We start from the raw sequence: 13576 nt of genomic DNA on the forward strand, positions 1-13576 counted from the left end.
GTACTAATCTAAAAGCAAAGTGCAGGACAGAACATGCGGCTGTTAATATTTGCAAATAAAAAAGCTCCTTTTTAAGAAAGAATGTTGCTCAAGGAGGACAAAATGTGCTTAATTTAGCATATTACACGCTTCAAGGAAAGTGTTTGTTATACACAACTACGGAAATAAAATGTTTTATAACTGTGAAACATTGATGCATTTCTAAGTTTCTCAAAGTAGTGAGACCTTAAATAACACAAGCCCTCTTTTGTGCTGTCAGGGTTGTCATTTTTAGTCAATACCCCATCTTCCCTTTTTCAGTTGTGCTACAACAAATTTTACTTTGCCTCCCCTGCTACAGTCGCAGATCTTTCATGGAGGAAGACATTTACCAGGGCATTTGAACAAAAGGCCCACATATAACTCACCTGAAACATTATTTCTAATTCAACTGGAAGTGGCTTTTAGGAAAACACACATTCTTGTCAAGAGCGATTGTGTGGAGTGTGGCAGTTTTTTTTTTTCTCTTGGGCTCAAACATAGCTAAGAACGGGAGATCAGACTCGGAGGTGTCAAAATGTCTGGTTTCTTAAAATGAGGGGCTGAGTGGCAAACAGGGTAAAAAAAAATGAAGGCGGGGGTGCTGAAAGGTTGAAACAGGAGACCTTTGTGTCTGTATTCTTCTTTTTGCCTTCTGTACATAAAGATGAGGAAAAGACTGACAAAAGTGGGAGAATAAGAGGGAATGAGGAAGAGGGAGGGGGGGGGGCTTTCTCCTGTAATGGAGGGGTCAGCATGATCTCTGCCATCGCAGATTGAAAGAGGACCCAATTATATGACTTTGTAGAGCAAGTGAGCGGGAACAATGCGTGTGCCTGTGAGGGCTTTCTGCGTGTTTCCTTGGGTTTGTTCTGGGTCTCAAAGCTCGGGCATTCTGGAATGTTTGTCTGGCGAGTGTGTGTGTTTTTAGCTGCGTGTGCACATGCACTCACACTTTGTGGTTCTGGGGGCCACGGCGAGGCGCTTCGAGTGTCGCCATGGCGCTGTAATTAGTGAGCGGGGTTCGAAGGTCAGCCACAATTCTGCCGGCCTGGGGACAGGACCTCTCTTAAGAGCAGGACAGGGAGGATGGGGGAGGTGCAGGAGGAAGAGATGGTTTTCACACGGCGATGACTGAACACAGCACTGAAGGAAACAGGAGAGAATAAAAGCCATTAAGGCAGTGTTAGTTTTGTAACGGTCACCCTGCCTGCTCCCTGCCTCCTGGCTTACGTCTGCGTGTTTATGGCTGAGCGGTGTGTGTGTGTGTGTGTGTGTGTGTGTGTGTGTGTGTGTGTGTGTGTGTGTGTGTGTGTGTGTGTGTGTGTGTGTGTGTGTGTGTGTGTGTGTGTGTGTTCAGGAAACACAGGTTACCTGCTTTCAGAGCGAAGCTGAAGCTGTGTTCAGATTATCCACTTTTTCACCTTAGAGCACAGAAGACAACGATTCAGGGGTTTTCAGAAGCATTCAAAAGTCCAGCTGTACTTTGGAGTAGAAATTTATCAAGTGTGTCACTTGATAAGTGTAAAAGCAGGGGAAGTAATGCACAGAAGTTGTATGCTACATTAAACATGGACAATAGGGCTCTGTGCAAAGATCTGACTGAGTGTGGTGCGGCTGATACAGTGACAGACGGGATATAAGCAATCGTGAACTCTGTGAAAACACCACAACTGGCTGGCCTTTAGTCGCTTAAGACAATACATTTGCCGTCTGCTTTTGATTTTCACCAAACTGTTATGTTTTTTCACAATCTCTGTCATCCATCCATTCATCTGTCATCCATCTGGGGTTAATGGGCAAGAGGCAGGCCCCCTTGACATCTCTCTGATCAAATCCGAAATGGATAATCCAACACTGTGCGTGGTTTGCTTGTTCCATCCGTGCATGTGTAGGTTCTCTGCGGGTGTTATAGCTTCTTACAACAGGTTCAAAAACATGACTGTCAGGTTAACTAGTCACTCTACATGACTCTTAGGCATGTGTGTGTGTGCATGGTTGTTGGTTTCTGTGTTGTCCTGTTACGGACTGACAACCTGTCCAGGGTCTAGCTTTCCTCTCGCACAAAGACCGAAGGAGATGGGCACCAGCAACTCTGGGATTCTGCATGGATAAGCAGGGACAAGGCCACATTCGCCCCTCTAAATTAAATCCTACACCAGAGAACCACAAATATGTCCGATCAGCTAAGTGTCATGTCTGTTTTGTTTTGTTTTGTTGTTACGACCTAGAATGGCTCATGTGATCTAGAGCCGTGATCTAGGTCGCATGGTAAATCCAGCGACAGATCCGGCCCTCTCAAGTTACATCGGAGCATCGATATGCGGCAAGTGCTGTATGTTGACAGGAAATATCATTTAATGTATCTCGAATTAAGCAAATACTTTGGTCAAAACTTGCATGGTGCTGCTTTAACTATGCTTTATTCATCAAATATCTTTAACTTCTTAAAAGAAATTAACTAGGTTTAATAAAACATAGAGCAAACGTAAGTGGAGTTATGTAGAAATGTCTTCAATCTTTGAATGTATGTCTACATTGTTCGTTGCTGCTGTGTTTTATTAAACCTGGCAGTGTCGGCAGTCGCAGAATGGAAGTAGTCCATGAATTATGAAGGTTACAAAAAAATGTTCCCCTCATCTCAGAAAACCTCCAATAGATGTCCTATCATGGAAGAGGAATGTTAAAATCACACTTTATGATCAGCTGTCACAGCAACAATGCTCTCGTTGTGCAAGTGTTATTTCTCCAGAGGGAGTGGGACATTACTCTTTGGAGTTTAGTCTGAGTAGAAGAATAAATTCACAATCAAGATATGTTCGGCAGCAAAGCCTCAGAACTAGTTTCTGTATAGACTTGCGAATACAAAAAAACAATGATCCAAACATGCCTAATATGTGCAAAGTTCATATTCCATGGTCACGTATTTAACAATTTCTTAAAGGGTGTTTCAGAGGTGCAAACTGTTTGTATGAGTAAATACAACTACCTACATATGGGATTTTTAATGTTGAGGAAAATCTATCTGCGGCCACTTAGATATCACAGTGTGTGGGTGTCAAACATAGAGATTGTCTGTTATGGGAGACACCAGGCCTCCCTTTTAGTCGGCATATGGTGAATGGCGCACACGAAGCAGAATCTGCCAGTGACATGTGTGAAAGGGTGTGCACGGCTCTGTGTGAGGCAAGCGTCTTGCCACCGGAGAACTTGAGTTTGAATGATGTGCTTTGTGGCGCATCACTATATAATAAAGTGCAGAAAACCACTTTAGGATTAATGCTGGTAGTGGGGATATTACGTAACAGCATGGACGTTGAAATATGTATTGGCGTACATGCAAAAAGCTTTGTGTTGTTGGGGGAGTGGGCATCCCAGTTGAAACACAATGTGGCAATGTGATGTTGTGAGGATGCTTTTCTTGAGGAGCATTGGGAAGCTGGTCAGTAGATGAGAAGATGAAACAAGCTGAATACAAGGTAACCCTGGAAGATCACCAGTTGGAAATACTTGAGGCACGGTCAGAGTTGAACCTTTCAGCAGTACGTTGAGCCTAAACATACTGAGAAGCAATGGGTTGGTTTGGATCATGTGATGGAATCACTCAGACCTAAATCTATTCCAAAACTTTTAAGATACAAGATTAAGATGCTTTTATTTGTCGTTATACATACAAGTTACATAGAACGAAATTTCGTAGGTCAGGTGGAGGCTTAGCCTGAGCTGCTGCGACTGAGTGCGCCGCCACTAATAGCCGACCTGACCAGCATTTAATTTAGTGGTAGGGAGACACGGGAGACACGGGAAAAAAATATTTTCCCGCTGACACGGGAAAATATGCAAAGGCCCCGCCCAGCCCAGGACTCAAACCCGACACCTTCTTGCTGTGAGGCAAGAGTGCTAACCACTGGCTACCGTGCCGCCATTTTGAAACCTATGGGGAATGTTTCAAATTCAACAGTTCGCAAATGCTATTTCTCCTGTCAGACTGAGAATGTGCTGTTTGGCAAAGAAAAACTAGTAACATTTTACTGTCTGGATTATTGATTGACTGGGCCTAAAAACTAATGCACAAGACACTTCAGATCACAAAATATTAACATAAAATATAGAGAATTTTGTGGTTGTGACAACACATGAAAAAAGTTCCAAGACGCGTTAATACTTTTGCAGGCACTGTGTAAATGACTTCACTTTTTCTCGTGTTATAATTTCAGCCTATATTCTGGGATTCCTGTCTGTAACAGTTATGATGTTGTGTTGTTGTTTTTTTAGATTTTTCCTGTCCTGAACTCATCAAGTGGTTTGCACAAAGAGTTATACGTGGAATACAGATCAGAGTTTAGCATGCTGTGGGGAGAGGCCCTCCCGAGTGCACTGAAACAGACGTGCGTGAGGGCCTGTTATCTTAATGTGTGCACTGTGCTCTTCATCGAGGGAGAGCACTGTTTACTGCGAGCCAACTGGCACCAAGCCCTTGGCAGTGGGCTGGCATTCGCGTGCCCGCTCTGCTCCTACCACCTGTCTGGTCCCTGGAATAGTCGCCGAGCTCCTGAAGGGAGAGCCTCCACTGTGGGGGGTGCGGTGGGGGGAGCGTGTGGGTACGGTCTATGGTGCGTCTTGCCTGCGTGTGATGTGTGTGTGTGGGCGGGCGGGCGGGGGGTGAATCGGTGCCTTACAGAAGGCAAGGTCAGGAGGATCGAGGTGCTAGCTGGTTGTTCTGCCTCCAGATCTGCACGGCGAGGTTGCACTACAGAGACGGCCATGGCCTAGTCTGGGTGCTTCCGCGTCCAAGAGCGAAGGGAAATCTGCCTCTCTTTCCCTCGGTCCATCTGTCTGTCTGTCTGTCTGTCCATCTGCAACCTGAACTGGTGTCTCCGTCCTTTTGACTGCGGGCTCGTCTCTCTGAGCGCCCGAAACAAGGCCGATAAAAAAAGCGACGGCGAGTCACACCGAAACACCGGGGGACGTATCTTTCCGTTGTTGTTAAAACAGATTTGTCGTTTAAATATTAATTACCCCAGAATGTCCCGATTTGTCCCGCTGTTTGTTTCTGAAGTGATCGGGAGAACAAAAAAAAAAAAAGGGAGCAAAGAAAGGGAACAGATAAACTCAGGATGTTCGACGGCTGCTTTGTGTGGGTGTAGTTTGGTTGTCCCTTGTACTACCTGTCAGCGAGGGGATGGTGCGAACAAGCGCTTGCTCAATAATTCAAATACTGAAAAGAGTGGTTGTGACTAAATAATGAAGCGCCTTGGCACTGATGATGAAGGTCACGTGAGCACGTGCGGGCGTGCGTCTGTGTGTGTGTTTGTGCTCTTGGGACGGGCCTTTTTTCCTGCTCTTATATGACACCATAGCCCATAATGACCACAATCAAGGCTGAGCTCACACATTTTCATGACAGGAAAAGTGCTAAAGAAAATCATCCGAGTATGGTAATCCCTCAGCCGCAAGCCGGGAGGACTCCTCTGCGGCCACGCTCTCACGAGATCCGACGAGGTGTAATCAACATGAGCAATCACAGAAGGAATGAAAATCTTGTTTTCTCGTTTTGGTTTTGCCTCCAAAATAAAGCATGGTTTAGTAAAAGATTAAAAAAAGACCAACGGTAGACAACCAGGATTGACGCGGCTCATGCAAAATGCAAGACTACATCACAATCTGGCCTTGTGCCTTGCCATCACCTCTCGTCAGGTCTGTAATTTGGCATTCATGATGCCATTGTGCTGCTACCTTCTGTGGCCCCTGCTCAGAAATAAATCTTCACAAATGACATAAAAATGAGCCCCTTCCCTGGGCCGTGGTGACCTTTGCCTCTGACTCTGCTCACAACGGCTGCTGTAGTCTCAAACGTGCCCACGGTTCAGGTGCGGGGCCGTGTTTCTGTGCCAGCCGGGTGACGGGTCCGATGCCATTAAAGCCTGCTGCTATCTAGAGGTTGTAGATTGTAACGAACGGCTTTAGACCACATGTCTGCTGGCTTTTTGAGGCTGCAGCTTGACCTCTGAACTCTACTGACCTGAAGGGTCACGACCCCTGACCCTTAATTCAATACGGGGTAAAAGGTCAAAGGTATGGCTTGCTTGATGGTGCTGTGCGGTCGTGCTGGTGCTCTGCTCTCTTGAAGGACGTCGGGTTTTAATTGGGATGTCAGGATCCGTGTTTTTCTCGCCCGTTGGACAAAAAGTGTTTTGCTATTACTGTCTGTGCAGAAGCAAAAACACCAGGCTCTCTTGTGTTTCATGGCTGTTTAAACTGACTGGCCTTTTTCCAGATAATGCACGTGAAAAAAGACATTCATCTACAGACCAAATCCTGCACATTCTTTTCAGTCTTTTTTTTCTTTTTTCTTTTTTGCACATGACCTACTTGTTTGCATTTTTTACTTTTTTTACTCATACATGATATTGACTTTTTTTTACTTTTTGCTGTTTACATATGATAATATGATTTTATTGAAATCATTGTATTTTTTGCTTGTTTGGGATGTCAAATCTCCACACACACCAATGCTGCTTCCTCTGTTACGTCACATGGTTTATTTCACTGGGCAATATGTAACACCTTCCGAATGCATGGAAAATCCTGTAGGACCTCTGTGTGCACGTATGCGCGATGTGTGTGTGTGTGTGTGTGGTGGGAATATCAGCGAGGGCGGCTGTGAGGAACTTGAGAGAGCGAGGCAGTTTTCCTATAATGCGGGCAATCCTTCATGTCTTATCTGAGGCTGCTAATGTCTGGGGCCGGCCGAGGCTGGAGTTAGCAATTCATGGCCTAGACCTTGGCTTTGTGAGAGCAAACATCAATAAACTTCCCAGGGTTCAGCTCCTGCAGCATCCTGAATGTGTTCTGATTATGGATGGATTAACCAAACAAGTGAGCTGAGGGACAGCGGGGGCAGCGAGGAGGAGAAAGGTCCTGAGCTAGTGGCTCAAAGGGATCCCTCACACCCCCCACGTTCTCAAAACTCATCAATTTAAAATCCATTTGTTGAAACCCATTCTGGATCTAAGTGTGATACATTATAATGCTAACAATAAACAAGAACATGCTCTGTGCATTATGTTGTTGAGCTGTCCACTAGAGTCAACTTGATAGATTTGTGCAATATTTATCCTGCATGATTAGTCTTACTATGAAATCAAATAGTTTCAGAAATTATATTCCTCTGAAACATTCACCTTTATTTTTTTTACTTGGATAGGATCATTAAATTAAACAACGGTTGTATCATTTTGTAAGGACTCACAAGGGGAATCACAAGGTTCTGTCCACACAAAAACTGATAGAGCTCTGTTGGTACCAAACAGCTGTTTGTATAGTATTCCCCCAAAAAAAGCTAAGTAGGCAGCAAATAATTAATCCACATGTCTGTCTTTCTCTGATGTCCATGTCTGCCTGCAATTGTCACTTGTATACATATCAAGATACAATTGGCTGTAATTTAAGTTAACGATTCTAGAATGCATGTCAATATTACTATATATTTATTTATTATCTGTTATTCCTGCATAACCCTCAATAAAAATGCTTCTGAGTTATTTGAGCAAAACAGGATCATCACGTTTTTCTATTATTGGTTACTGTAGTAATCAGAGTAATAAGCTGTTTGCATTAATTAGACCCTGTTCAAGTAATGACCTGTTCTAAATTTAATCTGACGCTGTTGTGCAGTTGTTTAATCTGCCATTGGAGGTTTCTGACTGCGTCAAAAGATCTGTCTTTATATTGTCGGGTAAATTCAACAACTGTTATATTGTGAGTACAGATCCTGATACATATTGCCTGGTGGTCTCAGAACGGATTTACAATGTTTTCTGTTTACCGCGCCCTGATCTGCTGTGGATGTACACAGACAAACAGAGAGACGCATCCAAAAGTATACCAGGCAGGCTTCCACTGATATGGCGATATCAAACCAAAAAAAAAAAAAAAAAAAAAAAAACTAATTTCACAGTGGGTTGTTCCTTATTCTCAGTGTCTGCTGCAGCCACTCAAAGGTGTGCTGGAAAATGTGCTATAAGCATGACAGGAATAAAGAACTCATGTCGTGCATGTGCATGCTGTAATATAGCCCTTAGTACTGTAAATATTTTATATTTCTTTTAGGCCACAAATTATGGTAAGCCTATAATGTCATGACGTAAATATGGATGAAGGAACAACAGATTTGAGCACAGCTTTTACCAATTAAAATAAATACTATTATAAATGCAGAGATTCAGTGGTTTTCTGACTGACGATTGCAGTAGATGTTGCAAACGCGCCGAGGCAGAATAACAGCTTCGGCAGGTTCAAAATCCCGCAAATAAAAGCAAAACATAAAGTCCTTCTCTTGAGTCTTTCTTGTTCGAAGCAAATTTTCAGACCCACTTTGCAGTTCTCTGACAAGGTGTTAAAAAAAACACGTCAATCTCCCAGAATTATATATATATATTTTTTAGATTATTTAACAATTATTTGTGCGCACAAGGCCCTGTTTTATATAGACTCTTAGTTTTAAAAGAGGGTGTGTGCGCAAACTAATGCACAAATCAGGGTTTGTGCAAACAAATACTTTTATTAAATGTATGAAAAGGCGTAGACTTGAGCTTTCATTCTCAGTTTAATCAGGCGAAGCAAAACAAAAAGATCATCTTTGCGAGTAATTTAAAGTAAAAGCTTTTATTTTCTGACAGCCATTCACACTGGGCAGTCTGTCGAACCACAATAAACACATGTATGGAGTGTATTTTTGATAATTTTTTTTAGAAACCTTTTCCCCCCGCTGCAGTCAGTAATAACATAGTTCAAGTGAGGTACTGAAGCTGTGATTTTACAGAAACAACAATAGACCCACTGATGTCCCGTTTATTTCTAGGCTGACAGCGTACTCTGCGACAAGGGTTCATTTGCATTCAAACATGCGACAGAGATCTGATTCCTCAGGGCGGATTTCAATGCAAACTGAATGGTCATTGTCAGGCTTGTGTACTTACACGTGAATCAGCCACGATGCACTTTAACACCATGTCTGGACAGGGCCTAACAGCTTGCATTTAGGAAATGGGGAACGAGTGGCAAAAGAGAGACCACGTCACCAGAAAAGCTTTTTTGCCTTTGAAATGCCCTCGCGCTAACTCATCCACACATTTTGTCAAAATGCATTGAAAGTATCATGTTTCTCTGATAGCTGGGAGAAAAGTGATGCTCGCCTTTCTGCTCTGATAATAAGGTGACATTTTACTCTGCACAGCCTCTTAATAGGAGCCCAGCTTCTTTTTTTTTCTTTTTTTTTTTACTTTCTTGCTGCTTCCCCACAATCGCTTTTCTCTTATTCCTTTTGTGTCTTTCTCTCCGTCCATTTAAAGGTTGCTCTCATCCAATTTTTTGACTGGATCGACCCAGTAATGGCAATCATGTAAACTGGGGGGGAGTTTCGCTCAGCTTATTATACCCGAGTCCATCTCCAAGAATGGGCAAACCTTTAAAAATGTCCTTTAGATTTATCTTGCTAAACAAGATATCACTTTTTTTTTCTGAAAAAAAAAGTCGATTTACTTCTTAGCATCTTATCTGTGTCAAGAGGCTGGTAAGATGCTGTGTTTTCTCTTCACCACGTCGCCGCTTCGTCTGCTGCTACTGTAGCAAAAAAAAAAAAAAAAACGCATTCGTTGTTTCATCCCCCGGCTTCTTCGTTCGTCTCTTTCTATTTTTTTCGTCTCGCAGCTATCCACGTGTGCTGAAGACAAGAAAGGAAGTATTTAAATGGAGTAGCAGCCAACCCTCCGCCCCATTAATTAGCTGAGTAAATGCTGGAGAGCATACAGTAAGGCAAGTGAAGCATAGAGGTAAGTGAGGGATAATGAAAGTGAATCGGAGAAACATTATGGAGACGGGCAAAAGAAAAGTCTGAAGGCTTCTAGACGAGGAGATGGCTTCTGATTAGGCTTTTTATGCCCGAGAGGGCAGGCGAGGGACAAAAGGAATAGGAGCGGAGAAAATTAAGAGTTATGAGGGTTAAAAAAAAAAAAAAAGCAAAAGCTGGATCCCTTTGCTGCCTCTCCTGATGGCATATGTATGTCTTATTGAAAGAATAAAAAGAAAAAAAAAGGCTTTAAGGACTCGTGGTAAAAGCATACAGATTTATGCCTCCGCTTTAGATCAATGCACATCCTACACTGCAGCCCACGCGAGCAACCTATGCCGCTGTGAACACTGCATGAAAAGTGAGATTTTCGTCACTATGCGGCACTGTAGATTGTCGTGGAAGTTCAGGTTAACGTCTGTTTACGGCAATTTGCAGGCAACACCGAAAACTGCCGTGAATTGTCAGAAATTGACGTGGGCCTACCTTGGGAGTTGTCCCCCCATGACCCCCCTCCTCCTAATTCTAGGGGAGGCTTTAACATGTAAATGAAAATGCTGTGAGCTAAACAAATGTAAATCAGGGTTGCAGGGGGAGTTTTACCCCAAGTGACATTTCTCTAAAAGGTAAGAAAATCTCTGGTACAAATAGATCAGGCTCTATATAACCTAAATATAGACTCTTACATTTTACCTTGAATTGATTTATTTAATTAAAGTATGCTAGATTACTGTGTATGCCATTAGCAATGGCAAATGTTATGTAAAAAAAATACACAAAATAATTTATTTCAAAAATTTGTTTTAATCAGAATCAGTTGGTAAAATGTGAATCAGAATCAGCAAGGTAAAATGTGCATTCCATGCAAACATTAGAATCAGAATGAGAGGTCTGCAGAGATCACAGTCTCCTAGAGCTCAACTACTGTGCATAGTGGCATGACTACAGTGACCTTTTTTTTGGTCTTACTTAAATGCACAGAGGATGTATTAACTACACATCTCCCAGCAATGCGCTCAACTGGCAGAAATTATGCTGGGTATGACGTGTCTGTTCCCTGCAAGCCCCAAACTTCTATTGGCTTTCGTTCTGCTGACACCAAAACACTGTGCTTCACATAAAGCATATCAGCTGTGTCATTGCATGACAAAGTCCCAACCATTTGTCTTCCTAAAATACTGGCAAATTCTGCACCATATTCACATGTCCATGGCATATGAAGCTGTTGGCTCTGCTGAAATTGCCTCATAATCTGGACTTCAATTGTCCTATTGTTGTGATTAAACTTTCCCAGTATTCCATTAAAACGCTCAAATGAAAGCAGGGTTAACATGGGGTGCAAGTTTTGAATCGCATAAAAATGTGTATGTGTCACTAATTAGGTCAAGAATAGATTATGGGAGTGTGGTATATGGTTCAGCGGCTAAGTAGGTTAAAAAAATTTATGTTATTCAAGCTAGAGCATTGAGAATTTGTTTAGGGGCAGTTAAATCAACTCCAGTATGTGCTTTACAAATAGAATCAGGAGAAATGCCATTATGTATCAGAAGGCAACAGATAATGGTTAATTACTGGATAAATTTAAAAGGACATAATGAAGATCATCCAGTTATGAAAGTATTAGAAAGTTGTTGGGAAAGACGAAAGGGTCAATTTAATAGTTTTGGATGGATTGGGGATGATAGAGCAAAAACATTTAATGTATATAACAAAGAATTCAGTCCAACAGTATTGTGGGCTTTGAGACCTACATGGATATGGAAATATATTAATATAGATAGATCATTATTAAATATTAAGACAAGAAATATAATAGATATCTGCCAAGAATTTTACAATCAAATACAGATTAAATATAATGATTATTTGCAAATTTATACTGATGGTTCGAAAAAATCCAAAAAATGAAGCAACTAGTGTAGCTGTAGTGATTCCTGAATTAAAAATTAATATTTCAAAAAGAACATCTAATTATTTTAGTATATATGCGGTAGAATTATGTGCTATATTATTAGCTTTAGAATGGGTGGAGGATACAAATATAAATAAAATAATAATTTGTAGTGATTCATTATCTGCATTATTAAGTATAGAAAAGGGATGTACAAAGATTTTTCGTTTTTTTTTTTATTCTGGGATCATAAGGATTTGAAGGATATATATTAGGATCCAATAGATGGCAGTAATGCAACAACTATGGATGCAAGCTGTCGTTAAATCCTAAAGAAGAAGAAGAAGAAGAAGAAGAAGACGACGACTTTACTGTGTTTGGATTTTACTGGTATGCCGGACAACGTCTCGCGTTCAACTCCTCTTGGACGCGATCCACAACTTTCAGCCAGTCCGCAGACTGACGAGAAGAAACTGCTGATTGCTATCAGTGGACTGTCTCGTCAGCTTACTCAACATACTGCCGACATGAATGAGAGGTTCACTCAACTGCAGAATTCGGTAAACTCCAGGTTGCTGTCCATAGAGGACAAGATGGCGGCTCTGCAGTCGAAGAACTGTGCTGGAGAGACTAACTCCATCAAGAGAAGACGGATGCACAAAAGCTTGCGGTAAGAATATATTTGACTGCTAGCTACGCTAAAAGTAGCCTAGCCATAACCCAAAGCTAAGGGTGTATTTTTTGTGATTTACAGTACGCCGTCTTCACAACTCGGAGACAAATTGCAGGCGCTATGAACCGGCGCAAGGGTAAGATTTAAAGAATATGCTTTCATTCTGCGATAAAAGGAAATAGATACGGATAGATACAGATCATAACTGTACATTTTGTTTTCACAGACTAAGCACGCCTCATAATGAGGCAGTTACCTCCTATCTGCTCGGAGCAATAACTGCAAGCCTCGATTTACACTATATTGATAAAGACGACATTGTGTGTAAGGGACTTGTTTTACTGTTTCTCCCTTGTTTTTAATGTTACTGTGACTTGCGTTTGGTTTTTATTCATACCACTCTCATTTATTTGTTTTCCAGCCGCCTGTAAGACGTATTACGAGACGGTACGCAGGAGCTTCAGATATACGCAGCCAGAGAACTCAATGCGGGCGGAAGCTGCCAAGAATTCAGCTCGGAGTCGAGCAAGAAAGAGGGTAAGACTTTATTTGGTGACTATTTTTCAGGTGCATTGATAGATGTGTTGTGTCCATACGCAGTGCATCCCATCGCATAATACTGATTCATTGTTTTGTTTTTTACAGCTGCAGGAATCGAGGCAGAGCGTGCTAGCTGATGAGGAAGTGGAACTCTGGATGTCCGCCACCGTCGACCTCATGTCTGACGAGGAAGATGGCGTCGTTGGCGGGGTCTCTGGATGGATTGTACCGCCGTCATTGCGTAGGCCGGATCTCTCTGAACTCTGTGTGAAGCTGCAGTCCCGGTTAGAGGCGACGCCGAAGTACAAAGCCACGCACAGCAGGCGTCTGCACATCGGACCTCCCTCGGCAAGAACGCTGGGAGTTACCTACAACCCCGAGGAGGCAAACGGACAATTCACGGAGTTGTAGTTTTTTGGATACGCATGTGTGGGAAGATCCTCGCGTTGTATATAGTTGTGTGTTTTTTTTTTAATAAAGCTCTTTCTTTGCATAAACATCTTCCTGGCAAATGTTAATTTCCTGTATAAATTCATTCATGTCCTTGAAGGTAGCCTAATGATAGTGTAGTAGCCTACATAAGATAACATGAATATACAGCATA

At 42.2% G+C, this 13576-nt stretch overlaps 1 protein-coding gene and 1 long non-coding RNA gene across 3 annotated transcripts in view; both read left to right on the plus strand.

Annotated features, from left to right (window-relative positions):
* Positions 1-13576, plus strand: part of gse1 (Gse1 coiled-coil protein) — a 240123-nt gene that overhangs the window by 109714 nt on the left and 116833 nt on the right. The gene's annotated exons all lie outside the window — the stretch shown is intronic.
* On the plus strand, positions 11928-13184 carry LOC118562982. The gene is made up of 5 exons (XR_004930940.1): positions 11928-12429; positions 12514-12568; positions 12659-12756; positions 12865-12969; positions 13078-13184. It is a non-coding gene; the product is annotated as an uncharacterized LOC118562982 (long non-coding RNA).

Source organism: Fundulus heteroclitus, chromosome 4, assembly GCF_011125445.2.
Source record: "Fundulus heteroclitus isolate FHET01 chromosome 4, MU-UCD_Fhet_4.1, whole genome shotgun sequence".
Taxonomy (NCBI): domain Eukaryota; kingdom Metazoa; phylum Chordata; class Actinopteri; order Cyprinodontiformes; family Fundulidae; genus Fundulus; species Fundulus heteroclitus.